General features: G+C 36.8%; 1 long non-coding RNA gene across 1 annotated transcript; it reads left to right on the top strand.

Moving 5' to 3' along the window:
• Positions 1–7384: 7384 nt before the first annotated feature.
• LOC135765938 (uncharacterized) lies at positions 7385–10688 on the top strand. The gene is made up of 4 exons (XR_010541187.2): positions 7385–7637; positions 8144–8208; positions 8333–8432; positions 10032–10688. It is a non-coding gene; the product is annotated as an uncharacterized lncRNA (long non-coding RNA).
• The last annotated feature ends 4830 nt before the right edge of the window (positions 10689–15518 follow it).

The raw sequence follows: 15518 nt of genomic DNA, 5'->3' as shown, positions 1-15518 counted from the left end.
AAAACATAGCTGCCTCTTACACCCCAGGGGTACAACTTACACCCCAATGTGATGTATGATCTTACAGAGCCTACCATCCTCCTCAAATGTTGCATGTGGGTACATGTTTCTACAAAATCCTTGAACGGCGCTCTGACCCATCAAAGTTCGGCCCAATGTTAAGCAATGGGATTTTTCGGGTGTTTTTTCGGCCCTCTTTCGGAAACCCTGCACCTAATCGCTCATAAAAGTCATAGCACACAATTCCTCAATAAACCGGTCGAGTTGAGCCCTCTTTCATGGGACTATGGCAAACCGTGCGGGACGAGTTACGCGCCGAAATTTTTGCGACATAAGAATAAAGATGTAATAATATCCCTGAGGAATAATAATAGTGATGCTTTGCATAAATGCAAGCACCACTAATAATATCCCTGAGCAATAATAATAGTGATGCCTTGCATAAATGCAAGCACCACTAATAAAAAGTTTAAGTGCAACAACAGTATGTTGGCTTTCTCAAGCCAACATAATTAGCCGTTTTAAAGTATATTTAGCTTAGAACAGCATTTCAGAGTTAGAATTGCACATTTAAGTTGACAATGTGACTTTACAAAAGGGCAATTCTGCCTAAAATGTTCACAGGAGCATTCTTATGATGAAATTAGCCATTTTAAAGTATATTTAGCTCAGAACAGCGTTTCAGGGTGATAAATGCACATTTCTAGTAGCAATGTGACTTTTCATCCAAAAGTGCCCAATTCTGCTTAAAATGCTCACAGGAGCATTCTTATGATGAAATGTTTACAATGTGATCAGATGTCCTCTCATGCAGTTTTTTTAAACCTTTACAACGTGATCAGATATTACCTGTCACGCAGCTATATATTGAACCTTTACCGTGACCAGATGTCATGTTATCTGTCGTGCAATTATTTTAAACCTTTACAATGTCATCAGATGTTACCTGTCAGACAGTTATTTTAAACCTTTACAATGTTACCTGTCGTGCAGTTTTATTAAACATTTACAATGTGATCAGATGTTACCTTATATTACAATGTGATCAGATACCTTATATTACAGTTTTTTTCGATTGCTAAACGCCAGTGGGCACAACTGGAGCTACATGTGCAAAACTCTAACTACAGTCTGCACTACCAAAAGTCACCTGAGCACAACTCTTAACATATGGCTCAAAACAGCTCCGTGCAGCCAAACACTAAACACAACCCTCACTGAGATAACACACACTGTCACTCACAACACACTGAGAGGAAAAACACTAACATCAAACACCAATACACAAAATACTAACTTTATATCTTTACAGTTTTAACAATTTCAGTGATGTCACACCAAGTAATGTTTTCTTTAAAGAATGATTTATTTATTGATTTATCACAATATTTTTTTTAGAACATCATAATTTTTTAGGGTAAATGAAAATTAGCAGTTTGCTTCAGTTGTCTGTAGTAATTTACGGAATTACAGTAATGAGAAAAAAGGTAGAAACTTAAAGTACATGAAAGGTAATACTATATATAAATGAAATATATATATGAAATTGGAATTTATATTTATATGAAATTGCAATCAGCAGTGTTTGAAAGGCACAAGGCTGAAATCAATTGTGTTTTGAATGTGTGATTCACAGTTTTGACAGCAGTGTGTTAGCATTTGAACAAAGTGCTGTAAATCCACAGTGTTGTGCAGGTTGTGGTTAAAGTCATGGAATAAGTGTGTAAAGTTTTGAAAACTGTGTTCAAGCAATGAAAAACGAACTAGAGTTTGGTCCACATGAACTGCTGCTGTGCAGACTGTAGTTAGAGTTTTGCACATGTGACTCCAGTTGTGCCCACTGGCGTTTAGCAATCGAAAAAAACTGTAACCCTTCACACATGAACAGATGTTACCTGGCATGCAGTTATATTAAACCTTTACACATGATCAGATGTTACCTTATATTACAATTAAACACAGGCACCAATTAATTAGGTGGTTTTCACATGGGCAATCATTGGTTAGTATGCCATACACAGGACACTAGAGGTTTCACCTCAAGTGTATGTGTGTGTGTGTGTGTGTGTGTGTGTGTGTGTGTGTGTGTGTGTGTGTGTGTGTGTGTGTGTGTGTGTGTGTGTGTGTGTCAGAGGACCCTTCTCTCCTAAACTTTGGGGAACCAGCTAAAGAATTTCTCTTTAACAATAAGAATGATCTAAATATTCAACAAATAAGAAAATATGTAAATGAAATGATACCAAAATACTAAAGACTAGAAAAAGATGAAAACTAAATGCAAAGAATAGAAAATAGAAGTGACTGAGTTGAATTTAACACGCATACTCGGTCCTGTAGGGAAAAAAAGCCCAACTCTGTCTGAAAAGCAAACAGGAGCATAAATGATGAAACATATCCAGCATATCCAGCTCCGAAAAGCATTTTAGAATGAGAATTCAACATTTCAAGTTGGAGTGTGACTTTTTATGCAAAAGTGCCCAATTCTGCTTAAAATACTCACAATAGCATTCTTATGAAGAAACAAGTCGTTTAAAAGCATATCCAGCTCAGAAAAGCATTTTAGAATGAGAATTCAACATTCCAATTTGGAATGTGACTTCTCATGCAAATGTGCCCAATTCTGCTTACAATGCCTTCAGGAGCATTCTTATGATGAGAAATGTCGTTTAAAGGCATTTCCAGCTCAGCAAAGCATTTTTCAAGCGATTTCAACATTTCAGGTTGGATTTTGACTTTTCATGCAAAAGTGCCCAATTCGGCCTAAAATGCCTTCAGGAGCATTCTTATGATGAGAAATGTCGTTTAAAGGCATTTCCAGCTCAGAAAAGCATTTTTCAAGCGATTTCAACATTTCAGGTTGGATTTTGACTTTTCATGCAAAAGTGCCCAATTCGGCCTAAAATGCCTTCAGAAGCATTCTTATGATGAGATATGTCGTTTTAAAGGCATTTCCAGCTCAGAAAAGCATTTTTCAAGCGATTTCAACATTTCAGGTTGGATTTTGACTTTTCATGCAAAAGTGCCCAATTCGGCCTAAAATGCCTTCAGGAGCATTCTTATGATGAGAAATGTCGTTTAAAGGCATTTCCAGCTCAGAAAAGCATTTTTCAAGCGATTTCAACATTTCAGGTTGGATTTTGACTTTTCATGCAAAAGTGCCCAATTCGGCCTAAAATGCCTTCAGAAGCATTCTTATGATGAGAAATGTCGTTTAAAGGCATTTCCAGCTCAGAAAAGCATTTTTCAAGCGATTTCAGCATTTCGAGTTGGATTGTGACTTCTCATGCAAAAGTGCCCAATTCGACCTAAAATGCCTTCAGGAGCATTCTTATGATGAGAAATGTCGTTTAAAGGCATTTCCAGCTCAGAAAAGCATTTTTCAAGCGATTTCAACATTTCAGGTTGGATTTTGACTTTTCATGCAAAAGTGCCCACATCGGCCTAAAATGCCTTCAGGGGCATTCTTATGATGAGAAATGTCGTTTAAAGGCATTTCCAGTCCAGAAAAGCATTTTTCAAGCGATTTAAGCATTTCAGGTTGGATTGTGACTATTTCTGCAAAAGTGCCCAATTCGGCCTAAAATGCCTTCAGGAGCATTCTTATGTCGTTTAAAGGCATTTCCAGCTCAGAAAAGCATTTTTCAAGCGATTTCAACATTTCAGGTTGGATTTTGACTTTTCATGCAAAAGTGCCCAATTCGGCCTAAAATGCCTTCAGAAGCATTCTTATGATGAGAAATGTCGTTTAAAGGCATTTCCAGCTCAGAAAAGCATTTTTCAAGCGATTTCAACATTTCAGGTTGGATTTTGACTTTTCATGCAAAAGTGCCCAATTCGGCCTAAAATGCCTTCAGAACCATTCTTATGATGAGAAATGTCGTTTAAAGGCATTTCCAGCTCAGAAAAGCATTTTTCAAGCGATTTCAACATGTCAGGTTGGATTTTGACTTTTTATGCAAAAGTGCCCAATTCGGCCTAAAATGCCTTCAGAAGCACTCTTATGATGAGAAATGTCGTTTAAAGGCATTTCCAGCTCAGAAAAGCATTTTTCAAGCGATTTCAACATTTCAGAATGGATTTTGACTTTTCATGCAAAAGTGCCCAATTCGGCCTAAAATGCCTTCAGAAGCATTCTTATGATGAGAAATGTCGTTTAAAGGCATTTCCAGCTCAGAAAAGCATTTTTCAAGCGATTTCAACATTTCAGGTTGGATTTTGACTTTTCATGCAAAAGTGCCCAATTCGGCATAAAATGCCTTCAGGAGCATTCTTATGATGAGAAATGTCGTTTAAAGGCATTTCCAGCTCAGAAAAGCATTTTTCAAGCGATTTCAACATTTCAGGTTGGATTTTGACTTTTCCTGCAAAAGTGCCCAATTCGGCCTAAAATGCCTTCAGAAGCATTCTTATGATGAGAAATGTCGTTTAAAGGCATTTCCAGCTCAGAAAAGCATTTTTCAAGCGATTTCAACATTTCAGGTTGGATTTTGACTTTTCATGCAAAAGTGCCCAATTCGGCCTAAAATGCCTTCAGGAGCATTCTTATGATGAGAAATGTCGTTTAAAGGCATTTCCAGCTCAGAAAAGCATTTTTCAAGCGATTTCAACATTTCAGGTTGGATTTTGACTTTTCCTGCAAAAGTGCCCAATTCGGCCTAAAATGCCTTCAGGAGCATTCTTATGATGAGAAATGTCGTTTAAAGGCATTTCCAGCTCAGAAAAGCATTTTTCAAGCGATTTCAACATTTCAGGTTGGATTTTGACTTTTCATGCAAAAGTGCCCAATTCGGCCTAAAATGCCTTCAGGAGCATTCTTATGATGAGAAATGTCGTTTAAAGGCATTTCCAGCTCAGAAAAGCATTTTTCAAGCGATTTCAACATTTCAGGTTGGATTTTGACTTTTCATGCAAAAGTGCACAATTCGGCCTAAAATGCCTTCAGAAGCATTCTTATGATGAGAAATGTCGTTTAAAGGCATTTCCAGCTCAGGAAAGCATTTTTCAAGCGATTTCAACATTTCAGGTTGGATTTTGACTTTTCATGCAAAAGTGCCCAATTCGGCCTAAAATGCCTTCAGGAGCATTCTTATGATGAGAAATGTCGTTTTAAAGGCATTTCCAGCTCAGAAAAGCATTTTTCAAGCGATTTCAGCATTTCAGGTTTTATTGTGACTTTTCATGCAAAAGTGCCCAATTCGACCTAAAATGCCTTCAGGAGCATTCTTATGATGAGAAATGTCGTTTAAAGGCATTTCCAGCTCAGAAAAGCATTTTTCAAGCGATTTCAACATTTCAGGTTGGATTTTGACTTTTCATGCAAAAGTGCCCAATTCGGCCTAAAATGCCTTCAGAAGCACTCTTATGATGAGAAATGTCGTTTAAAGGCATTTCCAGCTCAGAAAAGCATTTTTCAAGCGATTTCTACATTTCAGGTTGGATTTTGACTTTTCATGCAAAAGTGCCCAATTCGGCCTAAAATGCCTTCAGGAGCATTCTTATGATGAGAAATGTCGTTTAAAGGCATTTCCAGCTCAGAAAAGCATTTTTCAAGCGATTTCAGCATTTCAGGTTGGATTGTGACTATTTCTGCAAAAGTGCCCAATTCGGCCTAAAATGTCTTCAGGAGCATTCTTATGATGAGAAATGTCGTTTAAAGGCATTTCCAGCTCAGAAAAGCATTTTTCAAGCGATTTCAACATTTCAGGTTGGATTTTGACTTTTCATGCAAAAGTGCCCAATTCGGCCTAAAATGCCTTCAGGAGCATTCTTATGATGAGAAATGTCGTTTAAAGGCATTTCCAGCTCAGAAAAGCATTTTTCAAGCGATTTCAGCATTTCAGGTTGGATTGTGACTTTTCATGCAAAAGTGCCCAATTCGGCCTAAAATGCCTTCAGAAGCAATCTTATGATGAGAAATGTCGTTTAAAGGCATTTCCAGCTCAGAAAAGCATTTTTCAAGCGATTTCAACATTTCAGGTTGGATTTTGACTTTTCATGCAAAAGTGCCCAATTCGGCCTAAAATGCCTTCAGAAGCATTCTTATGATGATAAATGTCGTTTAAAGGCATTTCCAGCTCAGGAAAGCATTTTTCAAGCGATTTCAACATTTCAGGTTGGATTTTGACTTTTCATGCAAAAATGCCCAATTCGGCCTAAAATGCCTTCAGGAGCATTCTTATGATGAGAAATGTCGTTTAAAGGCATTTCCAGCTCAGAAAAGCATTTTTCAAGCGATTTCAGCATTTCGAGTTGGATTGTGACTTTTCATGCAAAAGTGCCCAATTCGACCTAAAATGCCTTCAGGAGCATTCTTATGATGAGAAATGTCGTTTAAAGGCATTTCCAGCTCAGAAAAGCATTTTTCAAGCGATTTCAACATTTCAGGTTGGATTTTGACTTTTCATGCAAAAGTGCCCAATTCGGCCTAAAATGCCTTCAGGAGCATTCCCAGCAAGCAATAGCCGTCATTTCAACGTCTCGTTTCAGGATAGACCCGATATAGCCGGGCTGTGCCTAGCCCACTTCTAGCCCAATTAAACTTTAATTTGGTTACATGTGGTTTTTGACAAAATAATTTGTGAGATGGATGCTATTTTATCATGTAAGCAAAGTTAACAGCGATTACAAGGTATTTCTTTTCATTTCTTTAAAGTGTTTTATGCATCGTCTGTACGTAGTCATAATTTAGCTCATAAATAGACCGACTACGAATAAACCACGTTTAGCCCAGAAATAACCATGAATTTAATTACATGTTGTTTTGCCAAAATTATTTGTGAGATGTATGATATTTAATAATGTAAACAAAGTTCAAAGCAATTAAGGTATTTTGTTTCATTTCTTTAAAGTGTTTTATGCACCGTCTGTACTTAGCCACTATTTAGCTTACAAATAGACCGACTACGAATAACCCACGTTTAGCCCAGAAATAACCATTAATTTAATTACATGTTGTTTTGCCAAAATGATTTGTGAGATGTATGATATTTAATCATGTTAACAAAGTTCAAAGCGATTAAGGTATTTTGTTTCATTTCTTTAAAGTGTTTTATACACCGTCTGTACTAGCCACTATTTAGCTCACAAATAGACCGACTACGAATAACCCACGTTTAGCCCAGAAATAACCATTATTTTAATTACATGTGGTTTTTGCCAAAATAACTTGTGAGATGTATGGTATTTCATTGTAAGCAAAGTTAACAGCGATTACAAGGTTTGTTTAATTTATTTAAAGTGTTTTATGCACCGTCGTACATATAGCCACTATTTAGCTCATAAATAGACCGACTACGAACAAACCATGTTTAGCCCAAAATAACCTTGAATTTAATAAAATCTTGTTTTTGCCAAAATAACTTGCAAAAATTATGATATTTTATCAGGCATGCAAAGACACCAGTGAAATTAAGATGTTTGGTTTTATTTATCTTATCTGAATATCTGCTGTCACGCATAACATTCATTATTTGACCGTATTTCAAAGATAAACAAAATCCAGTTACAACTCCGAACCGCTAGATGGCAGAGTACACAAACACGAGGCCAAATCTCACGAGAAAGATTTCCGCTGTTTGAAAAGCAACAACATCAGCGAGCAGCCACGAGGAAAGCATGTACCACACTTGTTTGGTCTTGTAAGTTTTTTTTATTATTTTAATTTACATTAAAATTGATTTACTTTATTTGTTGTTGTAATCGCGACATTCTTGCGGGTAACTTAACAGTATAACGTAGTAAAGTAACCCATGTTTTATAAAACCTAAACAGTAAAACCTGCAATGTAATAAAATAGTGGAGGTAAATGAGTCTATGTAACGTTACACTGAAGATTTACATGAGTGATTTGTAGGCTGCTTTTTAGTAACAGCAGTAACTTAGCTAAGTTATTACTGTGTTGCTTACAGTAATGTAGGCAGAGTTGTGCTTTACAATTATGCATGCAGAGATAGATTGTGGGGGAAAGCTATTTTCCATAATGGATTTAACTTACAGGCCTTCAGTCTGTTGGAAAAAAGAGTTTTATTGTGTTAGTGAGGGAAAACTTGCAGGTCAGTGGGCATTAACCTTTAAGGTTGGTAAACACTTGTACACTGAAGCATACAATACTGTACAATTACTGACATAGGCATGTGCTATTCAGGTGTCAAAGCTCTGCGAAACTGGAGGGAGAAACTTGAGAGACCATGCCGGAAGAATGCTGGACAGGTAAATTCTCTAAACATGCAATATTAATCAGACATTGTGGTGTCAACAGTCTTTCATGTGGTCACAAAAAATCAAAAAATATTTCAGTCTGCAACTGTTAACGACATTGTCTTTTGTATTTTAGAGTTCACTAAAATTCATTAATTTCAAATTTCAACATTAATGGTGGTGGTCCACTGCAGAAGCAAGCATTTGAAAAAAACATCACTTCTCAGTTATTAAAGGTAAGTGTGTTTGTATGTAGTTTTAGGCTGAATGGTGTTTCACAAAATAATACTTTTAATATGACATTAGGTTATGTGAGGAGTAATTGATGACAGTCCGGTACTGCCTTAAAATTTTTTAAATATTAAAAGCCCCAGATTAAATTACTCTTTGCCGATACAACAGTTTACTCATCCACACAATATTGTTTAGATGTTTTATTTTTAGACATTTGACAGGTTTTATGTCAATAAGATTGTATTGTGAATATTTTATGCTTGGCATCTTAAAGGGCAGGGTATTTGATTTTGAAAAATACTAACTTTAGCCTACACGCACCAACCAGAAGCACACTCCTATCTCATTTACCAGTAAGACTGACAAAGTGAATAACATTACCAAAATGACCAACATAAACAACTGTTTTTAATCCTAAATAAATACAGCACGTTTAGAAATTTGAAAAGATAAATATCATTACACTAATTCGTAAACAAACTACATAAGCAACAAGTTTCATTAAAATACAATCTGAATCCATCAAAATAGAATCACACTGCATACCTACCTTTCCAAAAGAAACACTGCAACGACCCTTTCAGACCTGTAGCTGTTTCCATCTTGCAGAAAAGCAGTGAACTTACCAATGTTAATTTGGGTTTTTCCTCTTTGCTCATCCAGATGTTTTTTTTTTGTTGTTTCAAAATGTCTTTCGTTTTGTAGCTCCTGTGTCAATTCAGCAGGAAGGTTTATTTGATTCTCCCTATTTTTACAGAGTGTGAACAGGTTGTGAAGTGGCATGCAAAACAGATTCACAGAAGAGGGGCAAAAATTTAATGCGTCCAATTATGGGCCGGAATGAGATTCTGGCAGTATGATAACCGTAAGCAAAAATACCACGGTGTTGTGGTATTGCCATTGTGACACTAAAATGTGTTATTTTCAAATGTCTGCATATTAAAACATCAACTTTTCAACTGGACACAATACATTTTATTTTTAAGCAACAAACAACGTTTATGCCAGGTAAAAATAAAGCCTTTAAATGATAATATTCTTTCAATTGTAAATGTAAACATGAATTCAATTACATGATTTAATTCACTTTGTGTAAACACAGTTCATACATTGAAAACGGTATCACAGAAAATTTTTGTGGTTTTTTAAAAACCTTGACTCTGAAAATCTCAGTATACCTTCAAACCGGTAACTGGCCCATGCCCACGTCCAATTATTGCATTCGGTCGGGGTTCAATGATTTGTGGAACGTTTTTTGGTCCTACGCCTTTTATAGATGACACAAATATATAAAAATACACATTTAGACAACTTAACATAGTGAGAGCTATCAATATTTGAGGAGACTTTCAACCAGCATAACAAAAAAAAAAAATTCTGGATCAAAATCAGATACCCTGCCTTTAAGCCTCTTTTGCTAGTTCCAAAAATGTCATTAAACACACGCAGAGAAACATGCACTTCTGTTAGTAATGAGAACGGTATGATTACTTTTGCCTGTCAATATTTATATATGACTTTTTCAAAAGAGAATGACTATCACATTTAACATAAAGCAGAAATACTTGTCTCATGCATTCTTTTCATATCATATTTGGCAGATGCTGTGTTGAACAACTTCCCAGCAGCAACAGAACTGGAAGTGAAGGATGCAATGGGGGCATTTCAAACAGGCACCAGGGAGCACGGGGGGGGGGGTATAGAAATTAGTACAATTAATAAGTTGACGTGAACTGAAGATAGTTTGTTAATGTTTAGATGTAATTTCATTTTTAAAATTGTATTTTGTTATATATGCTTTTATTTTGTTACTGTTTTTATTAATTTTGTCTTATCTGAATTTCTATTGTATTAACAATATTTTTTGTAATAAATTGCATGTTTATGAGAACCTTTTTAATGGATTAAAAAGAATTCTTTAACCATTCTTTTGTTCTTTATTAGACACACACGTGTAGTCGTTTAATAGCCGTCTATTTAACGGCTAGTCTATTCTTGGGCTATGATAGACGTCTACTAGATTTTCACTGACAGCCCAAAATTAGCCTTGTTTTAGCCTAGACCCACATTCACCGTCTATTAGACGTATATATGTAGACGTTTAATAGCCGTCTATTTGATGACTAGTCTATTTCTTGGGCTATGATAGACGTCTACTAGATTTTCACTGACAGCCCAAAATTAGCCTTGTTTTAGCCTAGACGTCAGGGGGGTGTTTAGACGGCTACTAGACGTCTATTAGCCGCAAAATTGCTTGCTGGGTTCTTATGATGAGAAATGTCGTTTAAAGGCATTTCCAGCCCAGAAAAGCATTTTTCAAGCGATTTCAGCATTTCAGGTTGGATTGTGACTATTTCTGCAAAAGTGCCCAATTCGGCCTAAAATGCCTTCAGGAGCATTCTTATGATGAGAAATGTCGTTTCAAGGCATTTCCAGCTCAGAAAAGCATTTTTCAAGCGATTTCAACATTTCAGGTTGGATTTTCACTTTTCATGCAAAAGTGCCCAATTCGGCCTAAAATGCCTTCAGGAGCATTCTTATGATGAGAAATGTCGTTTAAAGGCATTTCCAGCTCAGAAAAGCATTTTTCAAGCGATTTCAACATTTCAGGATGGATTTTGACTTTTCATGCAAAAGTGCCCAATTCGGCCTAAAATGCCTTCAGGAGCATTCTTATAATGAGAAATGTCGTTTAAAGGCATTTCCAGCTCAGAAAAGCATTTTTCAAGCGATTTCAACATTTCAGGTTGGATTTTGACTTTTCATGCAAAAGTGCCCAATTCGGCCTAAAATGCCTTCAGAAGCATTCTTATGATGAGAAATGTCGTTTAAAGGCATTTCCAGCTCAGAAAAGCATTTTTCAAGCGATTTCAGCATTTCGAGTTGGATTGTGACTTTTCATGCAAAAGTGCCCAATTCGACCTAAAATGCCTTCAGGAGCATTCTTATGATGAGAAATGTCGTTTAAAGGCATTTCCAGCTCAGAAAAGCATTTTTCAAGCGATTTCAACATTTCAGGTTGGATTTTGACTTTTCATGCAAAAGTGCCACATCGGCCTAAAATGCCTTCAGGAGCATTCTTATGATGAGAAATGTCGTTTAAAGGCATTTCCAGCCCAGAAAAGCATTTTTCAAGCGATTTCAGCGTTTCAGGTTGGATTGTGACTATTTCTGCAAAAGTGCCCAATTCGGCCTAAAATGCCTTCAGGAGCATTCTTATGATGAGAAATGTCGTTTAAAGGCATTTCCAGCTCAGAAAAGCATTTTTCAAGCGATTTCAACATTTCAGGTTGGATTTTGACTTTTCATGCAAAAGTGCCCAATTCGGCCTAAAATGCCTTCAGAAGCATTCTTATGATGAGATATGTCGTTTAAAGGGATTTCCAGCTCAGAAAAGCATTTTTCAAGCGATTTCAACATTTCAGGTTGGATTTTGACTTTTCATGCAAAAGTGCCCAATTCGGCATAAAATGCCTTCAGAAGCATTCTTATGATGAGAAATGTCGTTTAAAAGGCATTTCCAGCTCAGAAAAGCATTTTCAAGCGATTTCAGCATTTCAGGTTGGATTTTGACTTTTCATGCAAAAGTGCCCAATTCGGCCTAAAATGCCTTCAGAAGCATTCTTATGATGAGAAATGTCGTTTAAAGGCATTTCCAGCTCAGAAAAGCATTTTTCAAGCGATTTCAACATTTCAGGTTGGATTTTGACTTTTCATGCAAAAGTGCCCAAATCGGCCTAAAATGCCTTCAGAAGCATTCTTATGATGAGAAATGTCGTTTAAAGGCATTTCCAGCTCAGAAAAGCATTTTTCAAGCGATTTCAACATTTCAGGTTGGATTTTCACTTTTCATGCAAAAGTGCCCAATTCGGCCTAAAATGCCTTCAGGAGCATTCTTATGATGAGAAATGTCGTTTAAAGGCATTTCCAGCTCAGAAAAGCATTTTTCAAGCGATTTCAGCATTTCAGGTTGGATTTTGACTTTTTATGCAAAAGTGCCAATTCGGCCTAAAATGCCTTCAGGAGCATTCTTATGATGAGAAATGTCGTTTAAAGGCATTTCCAGCTCAGAAAAGCATTTTTCAAGCGATTTCAACATTTCAGGTTGGATTTTGACTTTTCATGCAAAAGTGCCCAAATCGGCCTAAAATGCCTTCAGAAGCATTCTTATGATGAGAAATGTCGTTTAAAGGCATTTCCAGCTCAGAAAAGCATTTTTCAAGCGATTTCAACATTTCAGGTTGGATTTTGACTTTTCATGCAAAAGTGCCCAATTCGGCCTAAAATGCCTTCAGGAGCATTCTTATGATGAGAAATGTCGTTTTAAAGGCATTTCCAGCTCAGAAAAGCATTTTTCAAGCGATTTCAACATTTCAGGTTGGATTTTGACTTTTCATGCAAAAGTGCCCAATTCGGCCTAAAATGCCTTCAGAAGCATTCTTATGATGAGAAATGTCGTTTAAAGGCATTTCCAGCTCAGAAAAGCATTTTTCAAGCGATTTCAGCATTTCGAGTTGGATTGTGACTTTTCATGCAAAAGTGCCCAATTCGACCTAAAATGCCTTCAGGAGCATTCTTATGATGAGAAATGTCGTTTAAAGGCATTTCCAGCTCAGAAAAGCATTTTTCAAGCGATTTCAACATTTCAGGTTGGATTTTGACTTTTCATGCAAAAGTGCCCACATCGGCCTAAAATGCCTTCAGGAGCATTCTTATGATGAGAAATGTCGTTTAAAGGCATTTCCAGCCCAGAAAAGCATTTTTCAAGCGATTTCAGCGTTTCAGGTTGGATTGTGACTATTTCTGCAAAAGTGCCCAATTCGGCCTAAAATGCCTTCAGGAGCATTCTTATGATGAGAAATGTCGTTTAAAGGCATTTCCAGCTCAGAAAAGCATTTTCAAGCGATTTCAACATTTCAGGTTGGATTTTGACTTTTCATGCAAAAGTGCCCAATTCGGCCTAAAATGCCTTCAGAAGCATTCTTATGATGAGATATGTCGTTTAAAGGCATTTCCAGCTCAGAAAAGCATTTTTCAAGCGATTTCAACATTTCAGGTTGGATTTTGACTTTTCATGCAAAAGTGCCCAAATCAGCCTAAAATGCCTTCAGAAGCATTCTTATGATGAGAAATGTCGTTTAAAGGCATTTCCAGCTCAGAAAAGCATTTTTCAAGCGATTTCAACATTTCAGGTTGGATTTTGACTTTTCATGCAAAAGTGCCCAATTCGGCCTAAAATGCCTTCAGGAGCATTCTTATGATGAGAAATGTCGTTTAAAGGCATTTCCAGCTCAGAAAAGCATTTTTCAAGCGATTTCAACATTTCAGGTTGGATTTTGACTTTTCATGCAAAAGTGCCCAATTCGGCCTAAAATGCCTTCAGAAGCATTCTTATGATGAGAAATGTCGTTTAAAGGCATTTCCAGCTCAGAAAAGCATTTTTCAAGCGATTTCAACATTTCAGGTTGGATTTTGACTTTTCATGCAAAAGTGCCCAATTCGGCCTAAAATGCCTTCAGGAGCATTCTTATGATGAGAAATGTCGTTTAAAGGCATTTCCAGCTCAGAAAAGCATTTTTCAAGCGATTTCAACATTTCAGGTTGGATTTTGACTTTTCATGCAAAAGTGCCCAATTCGGCCTAAAATGCCTTCAGGAGCATTCTTATGATGAGAAATGTCGTTTAAAAGGCATTTCCAGCTCAGAAAAGCATTTTTCAAGCGATTTCAACATTTCAGGTTGGATTTTGACTTTTCATGCAAAAGTGCCCAATTCGGCCTAAAATGCCTTCAGGAGCATTCTTATGATGAGAAATGTCGTTTAAAGGCTTTTCCAGCTCAGAAAAGCATTTTTCAAGCGATTTCAACATTTCAGGTTGGATTTTGACTTTTCATGCAAAAGTGCACAATTCGGCCTAAAATGCCTTCAGGAGCATTCTTATGATGAGAAATGTCGTTTAAAAGGCATTTCCAGCTCAGAAAAGCATTTTCAAGCGATTTCAGCATTTCAGGTTGGATTTTGACTTTTCATGCAAAAGTGCCCAATTCGGCCTAAAATGCCTTCAGAAGCATTCTTATGATGAGAAATGTCGTTTAAAGGCATTTCCAGCTCAGAAAAGCATTTTTCAAGCGATTTCAACATTTCAGGTTGGATTTTGACTTTTCATGCAAAAGTGCCCAATTCGGCCTAAAATGCTTTCAGGAGCATTCTTATGATGAGAAATGTCGTTTAAAGGCATTTCCAGCTCAGAAAAGCATTTTTCAAGCGATTTCAACATTTCAGGTTGGATTTTGACTTTTCATGCAAAAGTGCCCAATTCGGCCTAAAATGCCTTCAGAAGCATTCTTATGATGAGAAATGTCGTTTAAAGGCATTTCCAGCTCAGGAAAGCATTTTTCAAGCGATTTCAACATTTCAGGTTGGATTTTGACTTTTCATGCAAAAGTGCCCAATTCGGCCTAAAATGCCTTCAGGAGCATTCTTATGATGAGAAATGTCGTTTAAAGGCATTTCCAGCTCAGAAAAGCATTTTTCAAGCGATTTCAGCATTTCAGGTTTTATTGTGACTTTTCATGCAAAAGTGCCCAATTCGACCTAAAATGCCTTCAGGAGCATTCTTATGATGAGAAATGTCGTTTAAAGGCATTTCCAGCTCAGAAAAGCATTTTTCAAGCGATTTCAACATTTCAGGTTGGATTTTGACTTTTCATGCAAAAGTGCCCAATTCGGCCTAAAATGCCTTCAGAAGCATTCTTATGATGAGAAATGTCGTTTAAAGGCATTTCCAGCTCAGGAAAGCATTTTTCAAGCGATTTCAACATTTCAGGTTGGATTTTGACTTTTCATGCAAAAGTGCCCAATTCGGCCTAAAATGCCTTCAGGAGCATTCTTATGATGAGAAATGTCGTTTAAAAGGCATTTCCAGCTCAGAAAAGCATTTTTCAAGCGATTTCAGCATTTCAGGTTTTATTGTGACTTTTCATGCAAAAGTGCCCAATTCGACCTAAAATGCCTTCAGGAGCATTCTTATGATGAGAAATGTCGTTTAAAGGCATTTCCAGCTCAGAAAAGCATTTTTCAAGCGATTTC

Source organism: Paramisgurnus dabryanus, chromosome 22 (assembly GCF_030506205.2).
Source record: "Paramisgurnus dabryanus chromosome 22, PD_genome_1.1, whole genome shotgun sequence".
Lineage (NCBI taxonomy): Eukaryota > Metazoa > Chordata > Actinopteri > Cypriniformes > Cobitidae > Paramisgurnus > Paramisgurnus dabryanus.
This window is presented reverse-complemented; position numbering and strand designations above follow the sequence as displayed.